At 38.7% G+C, this 22,397-nt stretch overlaps 1 protein-coding gene across 3 annotated transcripts in view; it reads left to right on the top strand.

The window, feature by feature from the left end:
- Positions 1–22,397, top strand: part of GLCE (glucuronic acid epimerase) — a 113,736-nt gene that overhangs the window by 31,688 nt on the left and 59,651 nt on the right. For 2 of the 3 annotated variants that reach the window (XM_067555497.1, XM_067555498.1), the window contains exon 2: positions 6,067–6,169. The gene's annotated coding sequence lies outside the window, so the exon portion shown is untranslated. Of the gene's footprint in view, positions 1–3,975; positions 5,823–5,911; positions 5,982–6,066; positions 6,170–22,397 lie in introns of those variants that run through there. The other variant, XM_067555496.1, reaches the window with a different exon arrangement.

Genomic DNA, 22,397 nt, shown 5'->3' with positions numbered 1-22,397 from the left:
CAGTAACACAAAAGGCAGTCAGTGAATGTCTGATCAAGGACCTTAGAAGTCCTTGTATATGCACTAATGTCAGTTGCTTCTGAGTAGCAAGGTCAGTCCCTATTATAAAACATTTTATCTAGTGCCATACCTCTGCATATTGTTTAGAGATAAAGCCATGGTTCTTGGCTTGAAGAGTTCACAATCTAAATTAGAAAAATGAAGGTGGTAGGGAAGGGGGGCAAGGATTAACATAAATAAAAATAGTACATACTGGATAACAGAAGAATCATAAGGTTTTTTAATTCTTGGCAGTAAGAGCTCTTTCATCTGTAGATATTTATATGCTTTCAAATGTGGTAAGAAAGAAAGTGGACATAGGTTACAGCGATCTTTATATTTTTCCTCCCAACCTACTTGTTAAGCTTAACCAGTTTACTGAGAAGGTAGAGATGTTGGGCTACTGAGCCCAAAGAAGATCCAAGAATTGTGAGATCCAGGAAATCCTCTTTCCTTCCCACATTCAGAAGTAGACAGAACAATTCTCAGATACCATTGATAGATGACTGGATTTCTGAAGAATGCCTATGAATTCTACTTTTATCTGCTGCCTCTTTATTCACCAGCCGTGTCTGTCTGTCTGTCTGTCTCTCTCTCTCTCTCTCTCTCTCTCTCTCTCTCTCTCAGCTGTTGGCAGAGCCATTTCTGCCTCTTGCCTAACTTCCAGTATTCATTTTTTTGGGTACTAATGGGGTAGCAAGGGGATTTCTGGCACTTACAAAGTGAGGGTTCAGCCTGCAGGAGCCATGGGGTGCAGACTCCTCAGAGAATTATTCTTCCTTAATCTTCCATCCCATCATCTCTTGGCAACAGAGGGCTGCTTGTTACCTTGGAGCCTCGTTGCCTTAGGATGCTGGGTCAGATCCACTGTTATGGTGGATTCTCACTCTCCAACCCCACAGTACATATTATCCTCTTCTGTTTCCCTCAGAAGAGAGCTAGAGTTAATCTGTCATCTGACTGATGTAAAAGCACTGCGTGAAGTACTCCCATGTGACCCATCCTTAGTGTCCTATTTGCTCTACAAATTAATCAAAGCATTCTAGCGATCAGTTGTCCACACACCTATTTAAATATTTAATCTACTTCTCCATGGAATAAAGATGTAGCTAGTCTGGTCAGTCTTATTTCTTAGAGTGCCATAGACATCAGCACCAATAATACTATGATTCTGCATTGTCAGGACAGTTCTCCATCTTTGGTCTCATTAGCTCCCAGCCACATGGTGGTGGTAGTAGCTGCTCACTTCAGGAAGCGTGGAGTTACAGTAAGTTCCTTCAAGCAGATGCATTTGACAGTGTGCTCAACTTCTAGTCCTCTTCTGTTGTCTGAATCTCATTAATTGATGCAAAAGCTCTTTGCCCCCCTCCTGGATCTCCTCCTCCTGGGGATCCACTTTAGCATGAAGACTTTTCTGCCTGCAGTAACAAAAATTAGAGAAGTCAGGGAATGCCTCTGTTTGACCCTCTTGTATCCAGCTTTGAGGCAGTCCACTAGGCTTAATTTCAGGTCCTGTAGCTGTTTTCTACAACCCCAAGATGAGAGAGAAACAGAAGTTTGTCATTCTTATCACTAGACCTCTCCACGCTAATCTTTCTCTCATGAATGGACCCTAGATTGCTACTCAAGTCCTCTGTTGAGTCTTCATAGGCCCCTTTGAATGAATAGATATAACTGCAAGAGCGGAATCAGGATGGTGCACAATAAATGTCCTCCTTTTAGATGGTCCTGTTTTAACCCAGAGCTCATGACCACTTTTTTAAATCCATATCATTCTAAAATCATTTGATTTACTGAATCATTGGTCAGCTTCACTTCATTACTTTATGTTGACTTATGGGAATAGGGAGAAATGCAAGGAGCATTTTAAATAAAAGTACTTTTGTTAAAGGGCCTTACATGTTCTAGGTAAAAATTGTTACCAGTCTCAGACAAATTGATGGTATTATTAGAATTCTATAGTTCTGTGCTAAAGAACAGAAATGAGCTACATTTTGAGTTTGTTTTTATGTTGTACTATAGGAAAATTATCCTAAATAAAAGTGGGCTGGATTTTTTTGTGTATGTGGTAGAATGGTAGCTTTCTTAAGCTTTTGTATCTTTTTTTAAACTTATGAGCTATTTTCTAAGTGAAATATAAAAATAGTTCCCTTTGATTTTTTTCTTCATATCACTTTGTGGATAGCATGGGAACGTTGTGTAACTTGCTAAGCCAATGTATTTTAATACCCCACACTGCTGGCTGTATGAAGCATCATGTCATGAAGTTCCTTTAAAAGGTTGGTGGAAGGAAATGGCACCCTTGGGAAATGTATGCCAGAGAGGGTCCGGTTGAAAAAATGGTATTTGGTACCTCTCATGGGTGAAACTTCAGTTCTGGCATCTGAAATTCAGCCCTTGCTTCTCTCTCTCATTTTTGTTCACTGATTGAGGTATTCCTCTATTCCCTGGAAAAGGGAAACAGACAGCATCCACACACAACTCCAATGACTGCTCCTTGTTAGTTTATTCCTCGTTTGTACACTTTGAAATGTAAGGTCTGTAATGCAGGGACTTATTGCCAGTTTAACTGTTACTGTAAAATTACATTTCCATGGTGCTATATTAATAAGAGGAGACCTAAAATCATCAAGTTTAAGTGACTGATCAGTTAGTATCACTAGGGAAAGGTCTGATACCCCAAATGTTATGCTTCCTCTGGGCATGTCTTGACAGGCAAAAGGGAAGGGTTTTTTTCAGTCGAGTTAGCAAGAAGTGGTCTTGGTGGCAACTTTATATTGCTGGACAGATAATTCCTCTGGTTTCTTGTCCCTGCAGAAAGTTAAGGGGATTCACTGACTTGCGGTAAGGAACGATAAAACTCACTTATCAAAGTGGCTGTGGTTCCCATCTTGGTAGCTGAAACAGCACTAATCATAATTCCTTCTTTCTGGTAGGAAATTGGTATGAAATCATTGGCTGTTCAGTTAGCTTGTGGTTTTTTTTGTCAGTGGAATTATTAGCGTGGAAAGCGTGCAAGCTGCGGTAGCAACCAGTTGCCAGGAATGTGAAGAAGGTGGTGAGTAGCCCCCTTGGGGATTTTAGATTGCCCATCTCTGAGAAATTTCTGAAGACTGTGACAGAATTAGATTGATGGAATTGAGAAATGCGGTTGTTGAAATAACTGACTTGCTATTCATAATTACTTGTTAGTCTCTTTCAAAATGAACAGCGATCAGTTGCTTGTTTCCATTCACAGCGTGAGATGTGGTGGTACCCAGCACAGCTTCTTGATGTTATGTGTATACCTTCTGAGTCTGATTAGTGGAAGACAAATTTGGCAAGAATTTTCACTTTAACTAAAACTTGACTGCACACGCTGAAATCCTTGAAGGGGCTTGAAATTTCCAAAGCACCTATTCTCCATATTCACTAAACTCTTCAAGATCCTGGAGATCCGCGAAGTATAATGCTCCACAAGACTGTATTTTAGGTTAGATGCTTGCTGGTTGAGTTTGTGGGTTTTATGTGTCGCTAGTGAGATGTAAGTTAGTGTTCTGAAACAATTTTATATCGTTTGGATGTGTGACCTAATACAATGCACAGTTGAAATGTAGGGGAATGCTGGGACTATAACCTGGGATTAAAAGGTAGTTTTGGGATGGAGATGTGAATAAAAACCAAAAGGCTCATTCAGATCTACTATGTGGCAAGAATGTAAGACCAGGCTCTCTCTCTGGGTATACTAAGGTAGAGCCTATATTTAAACACAATCAAATGAAAACTAAAGAGGGCCACCTCCAGAACTAATAATAATGCTTAGCTTGTATATAGCACTCCTCATCCATAGATCTCAAACGGCTTTACAAAGGAGACCAGGTTCGTTATCCCCATTTTACTGGTGGGAAAACTGAGGCATGGGGCCGGGGTGGGGAGAGGGGGAGAAGGAGGAGAAAAATGACTTCTAAGGTCCCCCAGCAAAGCAGTGGTAGAGCGGGCAACTGAACTCAGTTCTACTGAATCTCAGTGTAGGGGTTTTAAACTATCACTATAAAGTATCTCTAGTTGCACATGCCTTTTAGACAAACGTAAAGGATCCAACCACTTCTTCTATAAAATTGATTTTTAGGTGTAGCAGTCAGTCTCCTGAGTGATCACTCAAAGGCTTTGCCGAACCTGGGAACTTTGGCGGTAAAAGGAGCCAGGAAAAACTATTCCTGGAAAGTAAAGCAAGGCTGTTTGTAAAACTAAATAAGGACGCTTTTTAGAATCTGTGGGGCTTTTGAGGAGATGTTACCCTAGTGTGCTATAATCTTTTAACGTTCACAGTCCCCTATATGCAGTAGGTAGGGTTTGATTTTTTTAAAACTGTTCTTCCCAGCTTTTAATTTTTGATGGTTGTAAGAAAACATGTAAACTGTTTTTTGGTTTTGTTGCTTCAATTTATAAATAAAAAATGCTGAAAAAATGAACATTTTGTTGTAAAGACATTTTGAAGGCCACATTTAAAAAAGACTATAGAAGAAAAACTGACAATTTAATGGTGCATGATGCAGTAATAAAAATGCCAGTGTGGTTATGTTTAATCCTTTAAAGGAGAGAAAAGAAACACTGTAGTTATCAGCATTCAAAAGGCAAAACACAGGCTTAAATATATGCAAAGCCTTGGAGAGACTGAAGAAATTTACTGACTATATTGCAGAAAGCTTCTGACAAGCGCATCGCATCTTTGAAAGTAAGATTTGAATTATTAAAGCTGTCTTTGTTTATTAAATTGGGCCTCCAGTGAGAAGATTGTAAGAAGAAATGTCATGCAGTCTTGAATTGTATTGGGCATAATTTTTAATAGGTATTAAAAGTAAATTTATCTTGTTGGACTAGAACAATGAGTACATTCAAGTGCTTCAGAAAATAAAATTTCAGGTGTACAGTCAATTGTGTGTTTTAGGTCTGTTTCTGCAGCAAATAAACACACCTCCATTTAAGGAGACCAGTTCGTTTGTTAGTGAAGGGTAATCCTTTTAAAAACCAAGACACTTGAAGGCAAGCAGTTTAACAGAAGAGTCTTTGTTAATTTTAAATCAGGAATGCAAGGGAAAGAGATGAGCGCCAAGGTGTTTTTAGGGGTGGCCGGGGGTGGAGGTGGGGGAATGATGATTAAAATGCTACTTTTTGAAAAAAATAACTATGGTGTTTAAAGTGAATTAAAAAAATTAAATGAAATTATTTAAACATTTTAGTTGGTGTAAATATATTTTTTCACTATTTGATTCAAGTATAGCACATATCTGCAACTTTATGCCCACAGCAATTTCTCTTCTGTTTTCAGGAAAGTGGGACCACTGCATTATGAAATACCCCGTCACAATACTTTTTCTTATTCCTGTTCTCATTTGGATTGTATAAGAAATATGCAAAAGTAATAGAGTACATAGAAAATCTTTGCAAATATTTTAGGACCAGCACAGAAATTGTAAACAAAGCACTTCATAAGAGTGTTTAATTCAGGATCTTTTTTCCTAACATGTATTTAATAATTTTAGGGCTTTGGTTACCTATGCAGTCCAAGTGCAGACAGCCATAATTTGTTCGAGGTCGCAACTAGGCTCCAGTTTTTTTGTTACCGTTTTCATTTTATGTCTATTCCTTTTATGCAGTTTCTCAAGTGAAACGCCATCATGGTTTATTTAAAAATGGAATCCTTTAAATCTGGGATTTAAATCTGAATTCTTTGAAAATGTTTAATGAAAGCCAGGCATTTTATGACACGATGAGGCAGATGTCAGGATTTACTCTTCAATTAGGTAGGATTGTGGTGGGGATAGCAGATTAGACTCTTTTGCAGCTGATGCACTGTCTAGAGGAAGTGACATTTATGCTCTTGATCCTTCAGTGATTCTGCATGTCAAGAACTGATCCTTGAAATTCGTCAGCAGTGCTGTCTTAAGAGCAGACAGAGCTGAGTAAGAGGATTTTTACAGACAGAAAAATTAAGCACAAATGGCAAAACAGCAGGTGCATAAATATATTTTTTTTCTTTTTTCCTAGGAGATTGGAAAGGAAAATTGTAGGTGATTATTTGAAACTAATGTATTCTAGAAATTGTGAAATCTGAGATGCACCAGAGTTTAGAGACCTTCGTTTGATTAAGGTAAGAATATTTTAAGAAAATTGTACTTCTCCTTTAATATTCCTTCTTTAATGTTTTTTTTTTTAATTTAACTCTTTCTAATCTTAGATTCTGTAATATAATGCATTTACAATGTATAGTGCACCCTGGGCATTTAAATGGTTAATGTTTATTCAGTTTAATAACTTTCAGCTGCAAAGGGCATATGGATCTGTCTACAAAAGGTGTCGTGTTGATAACCGGATTCTGTTTGGCCAGAAGAATGAAAGCAGGCTACTTATCACAAGGAATAAACTGTGTGATTATAGTGCATTTAGTCCGAGAGGAGGAGCTGGTTAGTTGTTTTTATTTTATAATAGTAGGTCTATCATGCAAATTAGGTTTCATGCAATTTTTTTCATTTGTTTTGTAAGCAAGGTCAATAACTATGAGGGGGTTGAGGGGCCAAGAAGGTGTTAAAATTTTTGCTTTAGAGATGTCATAGTTCTATACGATAAACTGATGAAACATGAGATCAGGTAAGCAGTAGTTATGGTTATCATGACAACATAAAATTATTCAAGTGCTAAGTGTGTATTTATCTCTACTCATTTAAGTTTTTTGCCAAACAGCCTTTTTTTCTTATAAAGGCATATGTTAATTACTTTATTGTCATGTTAGATAAAAATGAGTAGTGATACGCTGCTTTTGTCTAAAGAATAACAATGGAACATTGCATAATTGTGCTAACATAACTTAGTGGGTTGTGGTTTGTTTTTTTTGTTTGTTTTGGTTTTTTTTTAAATTGTGCTTTTTAGCATAAAATATATATTTCACAAACTAAACCTGTCTTGGTAGAGGTTTATATAAATATATATATAAAATTTAAGAATCCTTCTGATATTCCTTTTGGTGGAGCTATATCTGTTTTTTCCCCCCCTAGTGAGTGGTATAGTTAGCCACACACAATTTTAGAAAACCAAATTACAAAGAAGGAAAACCAAAATTAGAGACCAGCAAACCTTCTCTTGAATGTCTGGTGTTCCTTTGACACATTCTGGCTTACAGTTAAAAGCAGTGTTTGAATTGCTATACCAAAAAACATTTCCAAGTGTTTTATATTAAAGGAATACTTTAATCATATGTCTAAAAACTAATATACAGAACCCTTTTTATGTCTAAGAAAATAGAAAGTTATTAGTGTTTTTTCTTTAAATTTTAAACTCCATGTGCTGAGTGATCAGCTTCAGTAAGGTACTTCCTGTGAATCTCAAACTAACCTGAGCATAATTTCCTGTGTTCATAACTTAGTTTGGTGTATGTGGTTTATCATTATGAGCTGTAGGACTGTCAGATAAAAGGGAGTTGAAAATGTCTTGTCTTATTTTTTAAATTTGTAAATAGTAGCGGGAAATAAGAGTTGAACTGCTAAAATGGATACTCTGTTCAGGTGGTAGCAGAATGTTACATGACCAGAGAGACAAATTTCTTTTTGAGTAGCATTAGTGGTATGTGTAAAAAGCATCCGTTTTATGTTGTGATTATTGCGCATTGTTCTTTCTTCTGTGCAATTTTTAAATGTGAAGGAATGCAGCAGATCCATTTTGGAGTTTTGTATCAGTCACTTCAGATGTACAGCATCTCTTCACTCTAACATATTCTCTACTAAGTCAGCCTCTGACTTTCAGAAAAATTTGTTTGATTTGTCAAAGTAATCATACTCCCCAAACTTTACCAAACTTAACTGATTGTAGAATATCCTTTTTTATTAACTTGCAGGCAATAGAATTTGAGAAAATACTCCTATTTGGGGAGGAAATGAAGTTTTGCTGTTGGGTTTTAAATATATATCCTCTTAAACATGCTTTGCAATCTGCTTATGCAGGCATCATGAGTTTTATATTTAAATTGGAATGATTTTTATTAGGATGAAAGTGTTTGCAGATCTGAATTTTGAGGGATAGATGAAATTAAGCAGTGGAAGCACTGATGGCAATCTACAAAGCTTTAATGTGTTAATGTAGTCTAGGCATTATCCATATTTAGAAGCAGTCTAGATTAAATCCTGGAGAAATTCAGACTCCTGTCTTGGACATGTTTCTTAAGTGATGGATGGCATAGAACAGTAGGAGCTCCTTCATATCAACAATTATTTTGCTGTTGCTAGAACTGTTAGAGATGCTAATTACCCTAACTTCAATATTGGTTTAAAAAAAATTGTGTGTGGGGGGGAGAATGAATGATGTTTGTAAAACGTCTTAGCTTTGTGTAGAGCAGGGCTTGACAAATTTTGTTTTGGAGCTAGGAGCCAGCCCAAATGTTAAGGAGCCAGACAACGTGGGCTCAGTGGCGGGGCACCCTGGCCGGAGTGCAGCGGCCGCTCTCCCCTCCCGGCCCTGCCCCTTCCACCCACCCCTCTCCCACAATGTGGGCTCAGCAGCGGGGCGCCTTGGCCGGAGCGCAGTGACCACTCCCCCTCACCCCTGGAGAAATACTAGGCGCCAGACTTAAATTTCTAGGCGACCTGGCGCCTGGGGTTTGTTGAGCCCTGGTGTAGAGACCTTTTTTCTCTTAATGAATTATTCAGTTTAAATCTGCTATATTGCAGTATTTAATATACTTTAAATGACACTGAATCCGTTAATATGGTAAAAGGAAAAGATCTAAGTTTATTGATAAATTCTTTGTCAGCTGTGCACTAACAGTGAAGAACGGCTTGTTGATTTAACTAAGACCCTGTCTACACTTACCTCCGGGATTCGGCGGCAGTTGACGGGAGTTACGCAAGCTACGCAAAAAACTTGCATAACTCCCGTCGACTTCTGGGCTCCTCTTCTGTGCGCCGTCTTCACTGCACTGCGCCACTTGCGAAGGTGGTTTTAGTAAGTCGATTTCTGGATCGACTGAGCGGGTCTTCACTGACCGCTCAGTCGATCCAGAGCAATCGATCTGCTGTCAGTGTAGCCATAGCCTAAAAGGTGTATTTTTTAACCAAAATATACCAACATAGCTTTGCACTTGATGTTATCCCGTATTTAAGATTATTGGGCAGATTAGAACTAGGAGACCAAAGTTAAGCTCTTTGGGGCAGGGGACCACTATGCTGTAGTACAGTGCCCAGTACAATGGGGCCCTGACGCTGATTGGAGCTTTTGGATTCGTGACAATGTATACAGGACTCTAAAGAGACTGGATGTGAATAGGGAATGGATGTAATGGACTTCCACTTGCGGAGTCCAGTAGCATTAATAAGAAATTAGATTGCTATCTGGTATTAAAGTGGTGTTAAATTTTTTTGAATATCTGACTGATCTGGGCAGCAGCAAGGATTAAAAAAGGAATGTTACAATTATGCCATCCTTTGCATGGGAGTAAGTCTGCCCTTGTCTTGTACAACATTAAAAAAAGTTAAAAGAAATATACATGATGGAGTGGAGGGGCTCTACTTCCATGACATGCTGGACCCATGTATTCCATCTGGTCCTATGTAGTAGTTTTAGATCACACCATATAGTAGTCCTGCTTTAGCAGATCAATGCATGCAGCATAGAGATGTCTGTCTTAAAATGTAATTTGTATGTGTACAAGCAAATGCTTTAAAGTAGCTTTATTTTTTTTCTGAATTATACTGGAGCCTGATTCTGATAGCAATATTAAGGGAATACTGCTAACTTGGCTAGGAATTAGAGTAGTAATACCTGCAGCATTGTGCACAGCTTGGGAAACCTGATTGTAGTGTGAGACCCTCATTCATTTGTGTCACTTTCAGCAGTTTGAAGCAGAGGTTCATAGTTGGATCAGATCACATCTCAGGTTCTATGGGTTGGTCCTTTTATTGTTTTCTAGGTTCTACGGGTTGGTCCTTTCATTGTTTTCTGAGGCCTCCAGTCCACTCCTAATGGAATGCCCTTATCACTTCTTACCCAGATGTGCTTGAATGCAGTTCATCTTCTTCAATATTTATAGACAGTGCGTTCTCTCCCCCTTTTGATAGCCTCTATTGGAACTTTCAGAGCTATCCATGAATTTAACAGCATTTCCATAAAAATTTTGGACTGGTGGGCTATTCTCCTATTTTACTTAATGATGCCTGTTACATCTCTGTGGTACCAGTGTGTATCAACTAGGCCAAAATCTTTTAAAGCAGTTTTACCCAGTCCCCAGAAACATGACTAAACTTGTATGTATAACACAAAATCAAAGTAGGTGCCTGAAGTGTGTGTGAATTAAACCACCTATGTCAGACACTCATTGTGTTGCAAAAGGATAGCCATTAGACAACATCCAATAGTTTTTTTGAATTTTGGGTTTTCTTTCTGTTTTTGTCCCTTTAGTTCCCTAGTTTCACTTAAACCAACAGCCTGTGAAACTTGTGTTTCAGGAAAGTCTTGCCCACTTTAGACCGGGATAGGTGCATCACCAATCTTGTGTGTGCAGCCCAGTTTCCAACTCTTTGCTCTTTATTATGTGAAGTCCACTATAGCTCAGCTGGTCAGGATGAGAACAATTGAGGAAATCCGTTATTTGGTTCTATGTGGCCTGGTTCTCTGTCTTGAGACAGATGATCTCGATACTGAGATTCAGGTTCACTTGATTCCAAATGGAGACTTCCTCCCAGAAACCACTGGAGACTGCTACTGTCTTCCTTTCTTATCCTTCATGGAATCTCATCTGTCTCCTTCACCCTATAGGTTAAGATATTGCTGGGATATCCAAGTGGGCTTCTGTTCAATCCCTCCCCCATTTATGTTATAATTGTGTCCATGAACAGTCTTGAATAAACCAATCAACATTGCTTTAACCAAGTATGACCACATACAGCAGGGTATATGCAGAAGGCGCAACTTCTTTTTGGAAATTTCCACAAAAACAAATTCATTTTATTTTGTATATTGTTCAACTATTTACTTGTGGAGGTGAGTCTGGCTTACTTCCAGGAGCAGAGTCCAAGCATTCCTTCTTGTATACAAGTGCCACATCACCCTACTACCACATTTTAGCACTTCAATATGGGAGTTTGAGAACATTTAAGTGGGCAGTACAAAAGCAATTTTAAAGATTGTTGTATGGCTAATGTGTACCCACTTTACTTCAAGTAACTAAATGTTTTATACTCTCACATATATAAAAAAAAAACAAAAAAAACCCAGGCCTAATAAACTCAAACATTTGTGACAGAAGAACAATATTGTTAGGATTTAAACCTACAACAGTGCAGGCACTAGTAGGATATCTGGAATTCAAACAAAAAGTAGTAAAGTGTAAACTCTCCTTGGGCTTTTACAGCAGTCAAAGGATATTTGCAAGTTTTCAAATGTTAAAGATAGAACATAAATAAAAAAACAGTATCAAGATCAAGAAAGAGATCACTACTTATTTTGTAATAAAGTTGGTTTGTGAGGCAGGAACTATATCTTGGGCATGTAGGGTATTTACCCTAAGGTTCTGCCATGTTTTTACTCTACTCACTTGAGTAGTGCCTCACTGTCTACGCTATGAATACCCATGCTACGGGGACATAGTGTATGTACCGTATATGCCAGCGTAAGTGTAGAACATAGCCTGAGAAGGGGGTAAAAGCAGTAACTACTATTTAAAGCTTCCTAGCTGATGATTGTATGGAAATATAGGCCAAATAAAGGTCAGTCTGCGCACCAGCTCAGGTTTCTGGAAATGGCCAAAGCACAAATGTTGCTTTGTTTATTTCAAGCCTTCTTACTCCTCTAATGTTAAGAACAAACTGAGGTACATCAAAGCTGGAACTACAATATGACACCACTTGCTACCAATTGCAAATCTTTCAATAAGTCTTTCTTCTATCCTCAGTTCTACAGAGTTTCTGGGGAAGTATCAGAGCTGTCCAAATCAATGAGTAAAAACACAACTCAAATGAAGGCTGAATAGCAAGGCTGTTTCTTTCTGTCCTCTCTTGCCTTCAGCTGTAGGCTCTACTAACAGTTTTTTCAATAGCAAGTCTTATGAATATCTTATGAAACAAAACAAAAGAACACCTGAGATAAAATAGTGTAGTGGAGACATAAAGAAGGAAAAATTACTTCCTATTTTTGGTTAATGATGTGTATGTAAAAGTATAGATGACCTGTTTTTTAATTCTACTTGATTTCTTTTCTTGTCTGTATCAGGTTTTGTTTTCTGTTTTAACTCAGGAACTGGAATGGGGAGCTTTTGGATATCAGGTGATGGAATGGCATGTATGAATATTTAACAAAAAGCTTTTTTCCCAAGTGTTCATCATGAGATTCAGTGACTGAAGTATCAACAAAAATGGACAATTTTAAACACTTATTAAAAGTGTCTCTTAATTGTGCATGTACAACTTAGATCCTTTCAGGCAAGGGCAATCTTTTCTCTATCCTACATGAAGTGCCTATCCATGTTGGTTTTTAATAGCACCCAAAAATTTCCTGTGGTATTAGTAACCTGCTGTATTACTCTAGTTGTGTACCATGTTATTGTTGGAAGACTCTGTGGATAAGACTTGATAATTTTAATATAAAAACAGTCATGGAAAAGGTCCTCTAGTTTCATATTTATAAAGAACCATAACAAAAAAGCAAAATTTTTCCTGCTGCTTTAAAAGCATTAAGTCTGTAGTCTACTCAAAACACTGTTGTTGCAATGATCAGCTTGAGATAACTGACTTTGTGCTGTAACATTGTGCAGCAGCTATGTTTTATTGCTGATGATTCTGTCACCATTTATCCCATGAGTTAATATTCTGTTACACCTTGTATGAAAACTATTGCCTGGAAGGGTGTACAGTTTCTAAATATATTCCAGCTGAGGCAGGAAGGTGGCAAGATTCTGTGGAAATTTATAATGGAGCAATCTGGTTCCTTCTGTATGCTTTCATGTGACATTATGGGATCAAGTCTGCCTCTCTGAAGCAGCCTGTGGATGAAGATTTCTTTCAAGATGCAGTTCAGCTCTAGAGAGAGAATTTTTCTTCCTATTTTGCCTGTTGGTTAAGTACACTGCTTTCACTGCTTCTAGAGGTTTGTCTAAGATTTTTAAATTACTGGACTGTTGTGCCCAGCAGTACGCAAATATTTTGAGATTTTTTTTTTTTTGTAATCTGTAGTTTGTCTAAACCTTTGAGTCTTTCACAGAAATTAGTGCTTAGTTTTAATGATCTAATGTGTGAGTGGATTTTGTTTACATCTACATCTGTGTCTTTGGAGCACAGGGGGTTTAATTAAGTCTTTGTTATATACCTTTTGGATAAGACCAGCAGGTTGAGAACGTCATTTTAGAAGCAGTCTTTTGTGAATGCATCCAGAATGTATTCCCTTCCTTCATCTTTTGTCAGGGAGGGGTTGTCTTCATGAGATGGACAGGTAGAGATTTAAAAAAAAGTGACTCAATTCAAAACAAAATATAGCATTCCTTATTAAACAAGCATTTTGATTCTGCTTATTTTCTTGTTGAATATATTTCTTCATTGAGTTGCTTTAATTAAAATGTGAAATCCTTATCACTTGCTTTCTTGCAGATCAAGCTAGTGCTGAAAAACAGATAATTTAGACTAAACTGAATTTTTGAATTAGCTTGGTAGCTAATCATAGTGGAGTCCGTAATATAACTGCTTAGATTCTGATGCTTGAATTTCCTTCTTTTTATTTGGTTTTTCTCTCCTGCTAAAGAGTCCCATGAAGTAATACAGCATTGTATGTATTCCTTGCACGGGAAGGCTATTCTGGTTACTTAAAGCTGAAAAATACCTAAATTAAGCCATACGTGTATTATCTAAAACCTTATATTCATGTTAGGAAAACAAAGTTGAGTCATTTTCTTTTTGACTAAATGCCTCCTTAAATTAGTCAAGAGAATAACTACCCAAATATTGTGCAAAAGTATTTGATACAATATATTTGGTGCACTTTAAATATCTTAGTTAACACTGCCTACTCATATGGATAGTTTTTGGTTTACAATGCAATTATTTTGACTGATAAAATGTATTAAGTACAATATGTCACATATATAGGAGACGTAATTGCTTAAACTTGTCTGAAGCTGTTGCTGTTCCTTATAATTGGTTTCCCCCTTCTATAAATGAAAATCTGCAAAGCTAAATGTTAGTGTAAATAGGAAGACGCAGCCTCTGACATCTTCTGTAGAAGATGAATATGGTATCAGCATCCTGTCTGGCAGATTTGCTAATTGCATTTTTTTTGTATAGGCAAATACTTGACTTGTCTAACACTGTTAAATGGATGCTGAACCTTTAAAACATATTTCATATAACCTGATGCTAACTTCAGCTAAAATTGAAGTGCTTTCAAATTAAATTAATCGGTCTGCAGTTCTGCTGCTTGGTTTTTATATGCAAACTTTTATGCTAACGAAGACAATTGGTCTAACATCCTGGTAGTTGTGGTTAATGGGCCTGATTATCAGCTGGGTGTTTACCTAGCATCTAAATTTGTGGGCATTTTTACTATACGCCTGCAATAATCATGCCCACAGAATGGAGGCTGTTACCAAAAATCAAGCCCCTCGCATGCCAGTGTAACATTGCTCTTTCAACTAATCGCTCTTCTTACACCCTCTCTGCCACGAGGAGAAGCCAGTGTCTATTCAGAAGTTTCAGTAAATATCTAGGTTTTTCTTGGGGAGGTGGTGGGATGGGGGGATAGGTGATTTTTAAACCATTCTGAAGAAATGAGTGAACAGCAATGGCATCAGTAAAGTCTGCCTAACTCATATTTTTGTATTCTTATAAATTATTTACACCCAGCCCAAGTGCATGACAGTTTCTACTGCTGCACTCTAAGTCTCCACTCCCAACAAACTTGGGGATCCTTTCAGCCACTGATTCCAACCCTCCCACTGACTTGAGGGATTGCCTGCTAGTCCAGTGGCCAAGTGCTATCATGCTGTGAGCTGTGATAGGCAAAATATTGGAATTGGATTCCACTTTGGAACAGGGCAGGAAGTGGTGAATGAACTCCCACAGGAATTAAGGATCATCACAAACCTCCCCACCTTCTGCTGCAGGTGCAAGGAGTATTTTTTCTTCGAATATGTATCAGTGTGGTTCCCCACTGTGGGTGCATGTATGCCTCATATGCATGGGATTGGAATGTTCTTTGAATAGTTGTGTCCAGTGGGGCTGAGCCGTACTCTGTGCTCCCATGTGCAGGGCCTCCACATGGGGGGGTGAGGAGGGTACACTTTACTGGGGCCCAGAGACCCTGGGGGGCCCGGCCCAGACTGCAACCCCCATTATATGTGTGGGAGGGGGCCCGTGTTACAAGTTTATACTGGGCCCGAAAAAATTATGCTTGGACCCTGCCCATGTGAGGCATAAAGGTTAGAGTAACCATGACCCTCCCTTTAGTTTCTTCTTATCATCCATGGCAGCAAGATGGAACCTTCAATGTCCAACCCACTTCAGCATTTGTCCTTAACTATTTTGTGAAGAACGGAAGGCACCACAGATGAAGGAACCCCCTCACCACCGAAGCCCTTATGTACATCAAAGTGAAACTGTGTGAGGGACAGAAATGGAGGACTCTAACTCCTGTGGGTTTAAACTTTGTCCCTCATCTGACAGCATGATGCCCCTGAGTATAGCAGATGTCTCTTCCGCGTTGGGGTAGCCTGTATCCCTGGTAGATGCTCAGTTTAATACTCCTTTTCTAGTTTCCAAAAGTCAAGAGGTGCAAGGTTCAAACTGTACCTCTTGAACCAATCCATGAGGGTGGCTTTGGGCCCCAATGAAGAAACCTTATCATGAACATCATGACAATGAACATGTGACAATGTTAGTCATGAATATGGGACATGAACATGGGACAATGTTAGTCATGTTACTTAATGCACTACTGGAAAGTACTCAGATACAGTGGTGGTGTGAGCAGTGTTAAAACCTATATAGAATAGCAGGGTGGACTAACATTCTTGAACTAGGAACCCTAGGAGCAACCAAATCTGAGGAGAAGGTTTATATTTGACTTCTGTTATCCTGTTTTGTCAATAAAGTCAAACCTCAGAATGAGATGAGTTTCACCATATATACTTGGGTGGCAGAGACCTCTGTTCTATAATGCTTATTAAAACCCAGTAGAAGACTGTTGTGCCCAGTCCTGCCACATGAAGAATGGTGGAGAAACAAAGGCATTGCCTCTTACACTGCAGAACAAGGGAACTGCATGAAGGATTGTGAACATGAAGCAGGACCAAGGAGCAGTCAGTGTAGATCCAGCAAGGGACAAACTTGGAATTTTTAAAAAAGTAACTCTTTTATTGTTGAATCTGAAGTTTCTGAAAATGGCAGTGGGCATAGTACATGCTAAATAAACTGTTATCACATTTGAGAGAATGCTGTAACTGTTTTGCCAATAAACTAATTTTATAGTAGATCAATAGGTTCCATTTGTAGAGTAATTTAACACAGTCTTTAGCTTAATAGCTCTTTTGCCTGAAGTAATGTTATATGGTCAAGATTAATGTGTAGGTATAGTATCCTTGTCAGTTTCAACACATTTTTCTTTATATACTCTTCTTAGATTAATGGCTCTACTGTAGGATGGAGGTAAATTTGTCTATAGAGCAATCATTGTGAATTTGTTTCCAATGTATTTATGATATGTTTGAAGGTTGCAAATCAGTAAATATCAATACACAAAGTACACTTCACTTACCAAAGGAAACAGATTCAAGTCATCAGGGTTTTTTTTATTCACTTAAACTGTAAAAGATATCCAAATTTCAGCCTTTGCCTGAGTAAAATCTCGCTAATCTGACAGAGGGCCTGCTGTCTACTACATATGTTTGGATGTAAATTATCCATAGGTGTAGAGATGATAATTTTAATGGCCTTCAGCTCTTACCTTTGGCTGTGATCTCATCAGACTTCTCAAACTAGGAAGTTATGACATTTTGAATACTACTAAAAACAAAAACCTTGAACTTTGTATTTACCTTTGAACTCTGATCCATCTGTTATTGCCCATCTACCTGTGTCGTTTTGGGATTGAGATTTGGATTTCTACTACAATAAAAAGGGCATCTCTCCTGAGCTCTAGATTCTCCTGGGGGGGAAGCAACTCTATCAACAATGACAGTACCTCATCTAATTTACCTGTAGTGGCAACCCAATATACTTCCTGCATTGTGCTTACATATATGAGAACCATGCATATGCCATCCTCCACTTCACAGTGAACATCTAATATTTTATCTATGGGCAGTACAAAAATTGCACAGAACTGAGGATATTATAACATCTCCAAAGAAACTAATTACTTCATCCACTCTCATGTATTGGCTAGAAGACACCTATTGTAGCTACCTAATCCATCTTCCCCATGGCTTCTTCAAAAATAGGTATCATATGTACCTTTTGGGCTGTCCATTTCTCATATACATTATAGATAGCAGGGATCACAGTTTTAGATAGCAAGAATGCAATTATTTTCATGTCAATGATGTATTATGCCTTTCTATATATTTGGGGAGGGGTGTGCCTGTGTCAGGGTTGATCTTATTTAAAGAAACTTAAATCTAACCTTCTTAACTTCTGAATTCAACTATGAGGCACAAATAAAGCTGTTGGCAAATATGTATATTCATCCCTAATTTAGCTGGTCTGAGTAAAGTTGTTTTTTTCCTGGGGAATAACTTAATAAAAACAAAAAAGCACCACAACAATGTATCCAATACAGAACTTTGGTTGGAATATGTTTTGTATGTCTTCAGAATTTAAACAATCCTAGTGGAAGACAGAGTGAGTAGAGTTTACAGACGTACAATACTTGCAACTCCATCTGGTCTTCAGTGTATTTTTGATGCCTTAAAAATGGACTTTTGTTTAATTTTTGACATGATATAATGCTAGGTTTGTCTTTATTTCAGCTCAATGTAAATTGAGAGGTGGAAAGCTTGATGCTGAATATATTTAGCTGAGGATAATGCATTTTCTCTTGCAGTAGTTTCTTGGTAAAAACTCATCTGTTCTGATAAACATGTCTCTTTGGATGAAGAAAAACAATCAAATTCTAAGGCACAGAAAACTGATGTACTGTTGTAAAGTTCTGCAGAATATCTCCTGATTGAGAGATCTGGAATCTCTACCTTGCCTAGTCTAGGCATGTTTAATTGCTGTACTGTGAATTTTGTAACCCTTTATTAAAACAAAGCTTCCTATCATGGAAAAAGTAAGCATTCGGTTGCCATTTTAAAATTGGGAATGCTTTTAATTATTCCCGAAACCTACACAATTACTGCAAAAGCAAATCTTTATCTTAATGTGAAATCAATAAAAATAATGCAGTTTGTATCTAGTCAAGTGCTTCAGGAATTGTTAATACCAAAAGTGTTCTTTCATGATTTAGCAGCAACAGGTTTTCTAATAAATCCAAATCAGACTTCAGACTAAAAAAATGTAATTGTAATTGATTCATTTTTCCCAAGAGACTGTTGCCAGCATGACTCTTCTTAGAATGCAAATGATGTAGAGGAGAAATGATACTGAAACAGTTGTAAATAATGCTTCTTTTTAAAAAAAAGTTTCTAATTGAATTTTTACTGTAAAGTCCATTTGATTAGTGATCTTTGGTAATTATTTCACTCCAGTTAAATATTTATGGGATTTTGTGCTGTTGGAGAAGGTATGCTTGAATCCCCTACGAGGTTACATAGCTTCAGGTTAGTTTTTGTAGCAGTATCTGAAGCAGCAAAAAGCTGCTTCTGTTTTTAGAGGAAACGAGTGTCCATTCTGATGAAAATCATTCTCTCTTTTTAGAAAATGTTCATATTGATGATAGTCACACATTTAAAATAAAATGTGTTAAATTTGACAGTTATCATAAGCATATAGGGTTTATATTTAGCCTCACATTTTCCATGGTTGTGAAAACTTGCCTTTTCTCTGGTAAAAATGAAATATTTTTCACTTGTAGTTCTGGAGAAATATTTAATATGAAGTAATTTGCATATCACAATTGGACAAATTCATAAAACTAAAAAAATTTACATTAAAAAGTTTACTAAAGCTATTTTTTTCTGTATCCCAGTAAAGCTAGATTAATTTCTTTAAAAGTGGAGAGGGAAAGAAGCAGTTTTTCCTCACCATTTTTAGCGTGCCATAAGGATAAAATTGTACCACCTTAACAATTTCTTGTCGTAACGAGAGCTGTAGGAAGCTGCTTTTTAATGAATTTGTCAGCATTTGATGAAAAGATCTAGGCTGCTATTGACATTTCATAGCAGTTCACAAAAACAGAAAGCAAGTAAAGAGGATACTTACTATTTGTTAGGATTAAGAGATCTCCTTCTTCCACAAAATGGAGCCTGATTGTACTTATACTGGGGAAATAAGTAATCCATAAAAATGAATAATAGGTACCGTCTGTGTATTCAGAAAGCTTCAAGAACTAATGCATAAAACAGTGATGGTAAAACTAACTTTGGGGGAGAAATAACCTGGGATAGGTAGGAAACATTACTTCACAAGGTGTCTCAGGACAGTGCAGTGGGTGCATATGCTGAATATATAGGCCTTAAATGTTCTCCGTATTGAATTACTTTTGTGCTAACTGGGGAGCTCATCGGTTTAGAATCTCTTAAAATGTGTGATTGAAGAATATTTGTAAACCCCTAAATCATTTCCTTTTACTAGAGGGAAATAATAGGTAAGATTGAACTGTGGACGTGATATACCTTGACTTTAGCAAAGCTTTTGATACGGTCTCCCACAATATTCTAGCCAGCAAGTTAAGGCAGTGTGGGTTGGATGAATGAAATATAAGGTGGATAGAAAGTTGGCTAGATCACCAGGCTCACTAGGTAGTGATCAACGGTTCGATGTCTAGTTGGCAGCCGGTATCAGGTGGAATGCCCCAGAGGTTGGTCCTGGGATTGTGTTTGTTCAACATCTTCATTAAGATCTGGATGATGGGATGGATTGCACCTTTAGCAAGTTCGTGCATGACACTAAGCTGGGGGGGAGTGGTAGATGCACTAGAGGATAGGAATAGGATTCAGAGTGACCTAGACAAATTGGAGGATTGGCCAAAAGAAATCTGGTGCATACAGGGCTGCATTAGTAGGAGCATTGCCAGCAGATCGAGGGAAGTGATTATTCCCTTCTATTCAGCACTGGTGAGGTCTCATTTGGAGTATTGTGTCCAGATTTGGGCCCCCCACTACAGAAAGGATGTGGACAAATTGGAGAGTCCAGTGGAGGGCAACGAAAATGATCAGGGGGCTGGGGCACATGACTTCTGAGGAGACTAGGGGAGCTGGGTTTATTTAGTCTGCAGAAAAGAAGAGTGAGGGTGGATTTGGTAGCAGCCTTCAACTACCTGAAAGGGGGTTCCAGAGAATATAGAGCTAGGTTGTTCTCAGTGGTAGTAGATGAAAGAATTAGGAGCAATGATCTCAAGTTGCAGTGGGGGAGGTCTAGGTTGGATATTAGGAAAAACTTTTTCAGTAAGAGGATGGTGAAGCACTGGAATGGATTACCTAGAAAGGTGATGGAATCTCCATCTTCAGAGGTTTTTAAGGTGCAGCTTGACAAAGCCCTAGCTGGTTGGGGTTGGTCCTGCTTTGAGCAGTAGATTGGACTAGATCAGTGTTTCTCAACCTTTTAAGTAGCAAGTACCCATTAACTTCTGAAAATTTTAATAAGTACCCCAACACTCAATTTTCCACACAATTCTATATTTACCAACTAATGTGAGCCATATGTTGGAAGAAGGGCTGAGTACATAAGGCCGAGATATGACAGATGTCAGATCTAGTGTGGGTAGGGTTGTTACCTTTACACCAGGGGTGCACAACTCAAGTATGTACTTGGGCTAGAGGTGATGTTGGCCAAAGCTAGGAGGCTTTGAGCAGCATGCCAGTGCTGGGGAATATAAAGCGCTGCACCAAATTTTTTGCCATAGATTTGAGAGGAGGAAGGGGTGAGAAAGAGACAGGGAAGAAGGGCGAGAGAGAGAGACAGGAAAAGAGGATAATGGTAAAATCTGGGGCTGTCATAGTTGTCAATTTCACTGTTCAGCTAGAGCAGTGAAATTGACAAGTTTTCTGGGCATTGGGCTTTGAGCCAGGGAGTGGGTCTGCCACCTGGGCAAGTTGCAGGCGGCTGCTGCCTGGCTGCCAGTCCGGGAGGTGGGCGGCTGCCACCCAATCCGAGTTGGGGCAGAGGTGGCTTCTGCACCGGCTGGAATCCAGGGATGTGGGCAGGCAGCTGCTGCCCATCTTCAAGCTGGGGCGCTGGAGGCTGTCCCTTGGCCTGGAGACAGGGAGCGGGTGTCTGCCACCCAGCTGTGAGCCCAGCTTGTGAGACGCAGGAGGCTGCCACCGGGCACCCACCTGGGATCTGCGACCAGGTGGGAAGTGGGAGGCTGCCGCCTGCCTTCCCGAGAAGTCGGCAGCTGCCGCCCGCCTCCCCTTCACTCTGTTTTTCCCCGGGTACCCCCTGCCTATGTCTTGCGTACCTCCAGGGTTACGCGTACCACAGGTTGAGAAACTATGGACTAGATGACCTCCTGAGGTCCCTTCCAACCCTAATCTTCTATGATTCTATGAAATTAAAGTCTTTTGTAGGAAAATAACTGAAGATGAGAAAATACCTTTGCACTGCTTCTTACATGTGACTAATGTGCTGTTCATAAACACTCCATTTATAGAGAGCTATGTGTGTCTGGTTATTTTGTATGCAGTTTTGATGCCAGGACCTTTTTGTGGAAAAAAAATGCTCCCTTTTTCACATTGATGATAATTTATGATTTTTATTGCAGCAGCACCTACAGGTCCCAATCAGGGATTAGTGCTCGTTATACTAAGAGCTGCACAGACATGAAGTAAAAGAGCCTGCAGTTTTGGGAATGGAATCCCACCCCCACTGAAGTCAGTAGCAAAACTCCCATTTACTTCAGTGGGGCTGGGATTTCACTCTTGATTTAGAACAAATGTAATGAATTGGAGATGAATGGATGGCAGAGGACAAGGAAAAAGATACATAGGTAAAAGTTTAGTTGCCATTGCAATCTGCAGCAAGAAACTTGCTCTTCATGAACTGTGGTTCCAGCAAAGTCCTGGCTGTGTAGATAGACTGGTTTCTGTTTAGTTTTAGGGTCTTCATTGAATCTTAAAAGTCCAAACAATATGTGCAGACTTTCATTTGAGCTTGGAAGATTCATAGATTCAAAGGCTAGAAGGAGACATTGTGATCATCTAGTCTGACCTCCTTTATAACACAGGCAATAGATCGCCCCCAAAATAGTTCCTAGAG

This window comes from Emydura macquarii, unplaced genomic scaffold (genome assembly GCF_026122565.2).
Source record: "Emydura macquarii macquarii isolate MOO-44397 ecotype Brisbane River unplaced genomic scaffold, CSIRO-AGI_Emac_v2 contig_1644, whole genome shotgun sequence".
NCBI lineage: Eukaryota > Metazoa > Chordata > Testudines > Chelidae > Emydura > Emydura macquarii.
This window is presented reverse-complemented; position numbering and strand designations above follow the sequence as displayed.